Source organism: Hippopotamus amphibius, chromosome 1, assembly GCF_030028045.1.
Source record: "Hippopotamus amphibius kiboko isolate mHipAmp2 chromosome 1, mHipAmp2.hap2, whole genome shotgun sequence".
In the NCBI taxonomy this organism is placed as follows: domain Eukaryota; kingdom Metazoa; phylum Chordata; class Mammalia; order Artiodactyla; family Hippopotamidae; genus Hippopotamus; species Hippopotamus amphibius.
Window position 1 is genome coordinate 161,866,907 of NC_080186.1, and position 7,651 is coordinate 161,874,557.

Genomic DNA, 7,651 nt, shown 5'->3' on the forward strand with positions numbered 1-7,651 from the left:
TGCATTCAGATCACCATCAAAAGTAAGCTTAGAAAAACTATTTTGGAGTTGTTTTTAGAAGATGGAGGCAAAAAGCTAGTTCGCTGAGCAGCTACTTTGTGTGGAGCCCTGCACCAGGACCAGTGAAATATAAGGCTCACTGGTTTCATAAGGCCTGGGCTGGGAGGTGATTTTTACGTGGCAGGAGACACTGAAGACATGGAAGAATAGTCAGGATTATTTTCCTGGGAGGTGATGCCAACATTCTCAAGTCTCGCCTAAGGTTTTCTGATTCTAAATCTGTTCTTTCGGGCTTCCCAGGTGGCAAAAACCACCTGCCAAGGCAGGGGACATGGGTTCAAGCCCTGGTCTGGGAAGATCCCACATGCAGCAAAGCTACTAAGCCCCATTGCCACAACTCCTGAGCCTGTGCTCTATAGCCCGCCAGCCACAGCTATTGAGCCTATGTGCCACAACTACTGAAGCCCACGCACCGCAACAAGAGAAGCCATGACAATGAGAAGCCCACACACCGTAAGGAAGAGTAGTAGTCCCCGCCCCCCCCCACAGCAACAAAGACCCAACGCAGCCAATAAATAAATTTAAAAAACAAAATAAACAAAATAAATCTGTTCTTTCCTCTGTCTAGAAGGGACATAGAAGATCGTTGATTGAGAGGAGAAACTGGAGCCCCTAAGGAAAAGGATCTTGCCAAAAGACACACAATAGATCCCAGCAAAACTTGTACTGCCTCATCTACTGAGTAGAGGCTGGATCCATAGGGCAGAGCCACCATGGACCCAGTGAGTCAAAGGAGGGAAAATCTGTGTCCACTTGCCCAGGATGGATAGGTTTTAGTTTGGGGGTGAAGAGGAAGATTCCAAAGTCCTAAATTTCTTCTTCCTAAGAACTGTAATGGGAGGGGTACAAAAATGCCCATTGGTCCAATTTTTTAAAATTTTTCTTCAGGGACTTCCCCGGTGGTCCAGTGGCTAAGACTCCTTGCTCCCAATGCAGGGGGCCCAAATTCCATCCCTAGACAGTGAACTAGATCCCACATGCATGCCACAGCTAGGAGTCCACACGCCACAACAAAGGATCCTGCGTGCTGCAACTAAGGTCCAGCACAGCCAAAATATATAAATAATAAATAAATAAATATTTTTTAAAAAAACTGTCTAAAATTTTTTTCTTCAACAATAATTTTTGTATTAAAAAATAATATATATTTGTTGCAAGAAATACAGATAAGCAAAAGGAAGTAAATAAAAGTCAACCATACTCCCATCATTCAATGATTAACCATTTTTGGCATTTAGTTTATGTCCTTTCAGTGTTTTTCCATTATATATAAATACATATTTTTCTTTGAAAATGTAGGATCATGCCATCATACTATTTGGTAATATACCTTTTTTTGAAAGAAAAATTTATGTACTTAAGGTGTTCAGCATGTTGATTTGATATACATAAACATAGTGAAAAGATTATTACAGTCAAGACAGTTAACATTTCTATATCTTCATTTTTTGTGTGTGTGGTGAAAGCACCCAAAATTTTTGGTAATTTACTTTTTTCTTATATATAAATTTATTTTATTTATTTATTTGCTGCATTGGGTCTTCATTGCTGCACACGGGCTTTCTGTAGTTGCGGCGAGTATTTTGGTGGCTTCTCTTATTGCAGAGCACAGGCTCCAGCCGCGTGGGCTTCAGTAATTGCGGCACACAGGCTCAATAGCTGTGGCTCATGGGCTCTAGAGCACCGCCTCAATAGTTGTGGCACACAGGCTTAGTTGCTCCACGGTATGTGGGATGCTCCTGGAGCAGGGACCGAACCCATGTCCCCTGCATTGGCAGACAGATTCCCAACCACTGCGCCACCAGGGAAGTCCCAGTAATTTACTTTTAAAATAAACAATATAAGGTGAATTTTCCTGTGTCAAGACATATTTCTACTGTTTTAATGGCTACATATTCAATCATGTAAATGTACCATATTTAATTAACTTGTCACATTTTGGGGGACATATAAGGTGTTTCCAATTTTTATTAATAAAAATATTGCTCGAGTGCCACAATTTCTGAGCCCGTATGCTGCAACTACTGAAGCCTGTGTACCTAGAGCCCATGCTCCACAACAAGAGAAGCCACCGCAATGAAAAGTCCGAGCACCACAAAAAAGAGTAGTCGCCACACCTAGAGAAAAAAAAAATATTGCTATAGTGGATATTCTGTAGTTAATCTTTGTACAACTCTAAGAGGGTTTTTGGCATAAATTCCTAGAAATGAAATTGCTATATCAAAGACTAATCAGATTTTTGCATCTATGTTCATGAGGCATAAGGGTTTATCATTTTCTTTTCTTGTAATATCTTTGTCAACTTTTCATATCAAGGTTATTCTGGCCTCATAAAGTAAATTGGAACGTGTTCCCTCCACTATTTTCTGAAAGAGTTTGTGTAGGATTTTTTTTTTTCTTCCTTAAATAAATATATGATAGAATTCATCAGTGAAGCCATCTGGCCCTGGAGTTTTCTTTGCAGATGGAGTTTGATAATAAATTTACCTTTTTTAATTTGTATGGGGCTATTTAGATTTTTCTTTTTTCTTCTTGTATCCTTTGTGATAAGTTGTGTTTTTCAAGGAATTTGTCCATTGCATTTGTTGTCCGATTTATTAGAATAAAGTTACTCATAATTCTTATTTTTCCTCTACTATCTGTAGCATTTATAATGGTGTCCCTTTTTGTATGCCTGATGTTGGTTATATATGTTTTCTCTATTTTTTTCTTGCTGAATCTTGCTAGGGATTTATCAATTTAAAAAAAGTGCCTATTTTAGTCTTACATTTTTATTCTGTTTAAATGCTGTTTAAGGAATTTAATCTTTTTTTTTTTTTTTTTTTAGGATCTTAGTTCCCAGGCCAGGGATCCAACCTGTGCCCCCTGCAGTGGGAATTGCAGAGTCTTAACCATTGCGCCACCAGGGAAGTAAGAGCTTAGACTACCAATTTTACACTTTTCCTATTTTTCCCCAATATAAGCACTTTCTAATAAAGCATTTAAAACACAATGTTTTTGCTGTATCTTACAACTTTATTGTTTTGTTTTTCATTTTCCTTCAGTTAAAATAGTTTCTAATTTCTCCTGTGATATATTCTTTGACTAAGGGTTATTTTCAAAGACTTTGGAATTTATAGCTCAGCCGGGAAATGCAAGTTAAAATCATAACAAGATACCATTTCACACCTACTGGAATGGCTACAATCAAAAACATTGACAACCAAAGGTGATGACAAGGAGGTACAGCAATTGCAACTCTCATTGCAGGTGAGAGTATAAAATGATAAAACCAGTTTGAAGAACTGTTTGGTAATTTGTTATAAAATTAAACATACATCTACCATATGACCCTTCAATTCTACTCAAGTATTCACTTAAGAAAAATGAAAAGACATGTCCACAAAAAGACTTGTACCTAGTGACTTTCCTGGTTGCTCAGTGGTTAAGACTCTGCCTGCCAATGCAGGGGACACAGGTTCAATCCCTATTCTGGGAAGATCCCACATGCAGCGGAGCCACTAAGCCCGTGAGCCACACCTATTGAGCCCATGTGCCACAACTACTGAAGCCCACATGCCTAGAGCCGGTGCTCCACAACAAGAGAAGCCACCACAATGAAAAGCCTAAGCACCACAATGAAGAGTAGCCCCCATTCTCTGCAACTAGAGAAAGTCTGTGCAGCAACGAAGACCCACTGCAGCCAATAAATAAATAAATTTATTTTTTTTAAAAAAAGACTTGTACACAAATGTTCATAACAGCCTTATTCATATATAGCCCCACAGTGGAGATAGCCCAAATGTTCATCAACAAGAGACTGGGATAACAAATTATGACAGGTCATACAATGCAATTCTACAATAACAACAAAAAAAGGATGAACTACTGACACAGTTAACAACATGCATGAATCTCAAAACGATTATGTTAAGCCAAAGAAGAAAGACACAAAAGAATTTGAACCATACAATTCCATTTATATGAAGTCCAGGAACAGACAAAATAATTTTTGAGGTTTGAAATAGAAAAAAGTGCTCTTGTTGAGGAGGTGATTTGCCAAGAAAGGGATAAAGGAAATTTTCTGGGATAATGGAAATCTCCCATATATTGCTTTGGGTGGTGGTTCCACAGGTACATGTATTCAATTGTCAAAACTCACAGAACTGAACGTTAAAGAACATTAAAGATATGAGCATTTTATTATATGCAATACATATATAAAATAAAACAATATTTAAAAATTTAAGGGTATGCAGAATTTTTAGATCTTCTTATATCATAGATTTCTCCTTGGGGTGATTTTTCCTCCCACGTACCCTACGTGGATCGTAGAGCCCACAGTTTACCTCCCATCGTCCTACTGAAATTGTGAACACACTGCACATTCTTGGAGTTTGATCTCCCCTCTTGGTTGCCAACCCAATGCTACAAGCTTTATAGTATTTAAAGGCTCTCCCTTAGCAAAGGTGTTTCTAGAGCTGACAGCTGTGATTAAATGATAAGGAGGACACTCTCATTAATATAAATAGATGCCTGCTGTGGGCTGAGTAGAGAGTACAGTGCAAACAATCTGGGAACACCCTTTTTTTGGATCTCAGCAACCCTATAAGAGAGTTTATTGTATCTTATTAGAATAACTGAGTAAGAAGTATTAGGTAAACCAGGAATTGATTTTCTAGCTGCATCGGTATGTTCCTTTTTTGTGATTTCTTTTCTTTTCTTTTTTTCTGTTGGGCCCCACTTACAGGATCTTAATTTCCTGACCAGGGATTGAACCCAGGCCATGGCAGTGAAAGTGCCAGGTCCTAACTACTGGACTGCCAGGGAATTCCCTGTGATATTTCTGAAGTGTAGATTTAAAACGCAAGAGCGTTCCCAAACATTCCAGACTCTTTAAGATAGTACCACCATTAGAGGCTATCAGAGGCAAACTATTTCCTAGGAAAATTAGGGTTTGTGACTTTGAAGTAGCTCATTTTTTCATGGTCAAAAATCAGAACAGTGGCTTACCAAAAGAATTGTATTCAACTTTACATTCTTTTTGAACAATCACTTTCTTTTGTTATATATGATTTGGAGTGTGTTCTGCCTACCAGCATTTATTATATTGTTGGGGTCTGGCCCTATATCCATGCCCTACTTCATAAGAATTGCTAACTAAAGAAAGGACACTAACTTTGCCACCTGACTCCTATAACACTTTCTTATGTTTGTTGGCAGACTGGCTTTAGCCTAAAAGTCATCTTGCAGGAATCTTTCCTAACCAGTCACCTCAGACTAGTTCAGATGCTCTTATAGTAGAGTCCTCCTATCAGAGATTGATCACACTTTATTTTAACTGTTGGACAACTGTCTCATTCAGTAGACTGTCTGTTTCTGGAGAACAGAGAGGTTGTCTCTTTTGTTCCTTCTTTAATCCCCAGTGAATGTCATATCAAAGACAGTTGTTGAATGGATTCAGGAATGACTAGCTGAATAATGAGCAGCTCTAGAAAACCTTCTTTACACTCACAGGTTGTTGTGTAAGACAGCAGATCCCTTAAAAAAACAACCATATGAAAACACTCTGTGGTATTCCAAGACTCTATGCACAGAACTACTGTCTAAACCCAGTGTAGAGGGGTTCAAAATCTAGTAGGAAGGAAAAATATGTCCCTACTTTCTCCTTGGAGAAGATATCATTGTGCACATGTGGACTTCCTCCTGATGAAATAGTCTGAAAGGAGGAGATGGTTGTGGGCCCTTGTACTGCTTTCTTTACTGAGGTCGGGGGTGTTAAGAGGTAGTGTGATCCAGTGACACAGTGGTTTAGAACCAGGGCTTTGCAGTCAGCGGGTTGGAGCCCTACTCTGCTATGTACTCCTAGCTTGAAGTTTATGCAAGTTTACTTGACCTCTTGAAACTTGGTTTTTCTCATCAGTAAAATGGGGATAATGGTAGCATCTTCATAGAATTATGAGATTAAATAATAAAAGGTTTGTGTAAAGTTCCTGGCCTGAAGGAAGTGCTTATAAATATTAGCTATGATGACAATGATCCTTTTTCTGAGAAAAGCGGTATTATAAAAGACTGGTCCTGGGCAATCTTTTTCCCTTGAAAGAAGTCTACAGGAACTTCCCTGTTGGTCCAGTGGTTGAGATTCCGCCTTCCAATGAAGGAGATGCAGGTCTGATCCCTGGTCAGGGAACTAAGATCCCACATGCTGCAGAGCAACTAAGCCCGAGTGCCACAGCTAGAGAAACCCACATACCTCAGTGAAGATCTTGAGTGCTGCAGCTAAGACCTGATGCAGCCCAATAAACAAATAATTTTAAAAAACAAAAACAAAAAAAAGAAGTCTACAGACTCAGTCCCTGTGAAGCTGAGATTGGTTCCCAGAGCCCTCAACCACTGCTTTTAACGTGCACCTTGTGGTGGGGATGAGAGTACATCAGCAAATGTACTCTCCTGTAAGCTTCCTGTGGGCTCAACCCATACACCATTGCCCTGGAGGGGTAGGGGAGGGTCTAAGGACTATGAGGCAGAAGGGGTGGCAGAGCCCCTAGACAGCTGAGTAAAGTCGCAATTTCTGAGGACTTGTAGGTTCTCGTAGTCTATAGCTTAAAAGGGCCCAGCTCCTTCACTGTTGAGAAGGAGATAAGGACCCAGTATTCAAAAGTCAATGGCTTCAGCAGCAAACAAGATATATAGTATAACCTTATTTGTTTTTCCAAGTGTATAGAGACTGCACAATATAGATGATGTATTTGCTATACACAGAGAATAACATCCATATTTGGTGGTTTCTGAGAGGGGATTGTGAAGGACTTTTTCTTTCTAAGCCAAACATTTCTGAAAAGTTGCATGCTTTATACTGAGCATGTATTAATCTTATATAAAGAAAAAAAAGTTTTGAAGTTTTAAAATCACCCACATGCTGCACCTTCTGAAGCTCACGGGCCTAGAGCACGTGCTCCACAACAAGAGAAGCCACCGTACTAAGGGGAGTGGGGTGGAGGTGGTGGGGGTGGGGTGGGATGAATTGGGAGGTTGGGATTGACATATATATATACAGTTATATGTATAAAATAGATAACTAATAAGAAAAAATATATCAAATTGCACACTTTAAAAATTAATTAATTAATTAATTTTTAAAAACCTGCACATTGCAACGAAGAGTTGCCACCCACTCACAGCTAAAGAAAAGCTGGCGTGCAGCAACAAAGACCCAAAAACACAGCCAAAAATAATAATAATAATAAAGTAAGTAAATAGATAATAAATAAATAAATAAATAAATAAATAAATAAATAAATAAAAAGTTTAAAAATCTAATAACATAATGCAAAAACTTGGACACAGTCTAACTATTCACCAGTTGGGAAAGGTTAATTACATTACTGTAATTCATAGTAGAGAATACTATGCCATCATGAAAAGAGTGGGTTAAATCCACATGTCCCACTGTGGAAGAACTGTCACAATACTGTTGAGGTAAAAAACAAAACTACAGCAAAACGTGGTTGATATAATTCCATTTTTGTGGGTTAAAACAAAATCTAATAAAAACTCATGGTGCTGTTTACACTTGAGATTGGCACAATTTATTAATAGCTCAATAAAAGGT

The 7,651-nt window shown here is 38.6% G+C and overlaps 1 long non-coding RNA gene across 1 annotated transcript; it reads left to right on the top strand.

Annotated features, from left to right (window-relative positions):
* The first annotated feature begins 225 nt into the window (after positions 1 to 225).
* Positions 226 to 3,007, top strand: LOC130850197 (uncharacterized). The gene is made up of 3 exons (XR_009052852.1): positions 226 to 513; positions 629 to 782; positions 2,888 to 3,007. It is a non-coding gene; the product is annotated as an uncharacterized LOC130850197 (long non-coding RNA).
* Positions 3,008 to 7,651: the final 4,644 nt, after the last annotated feature.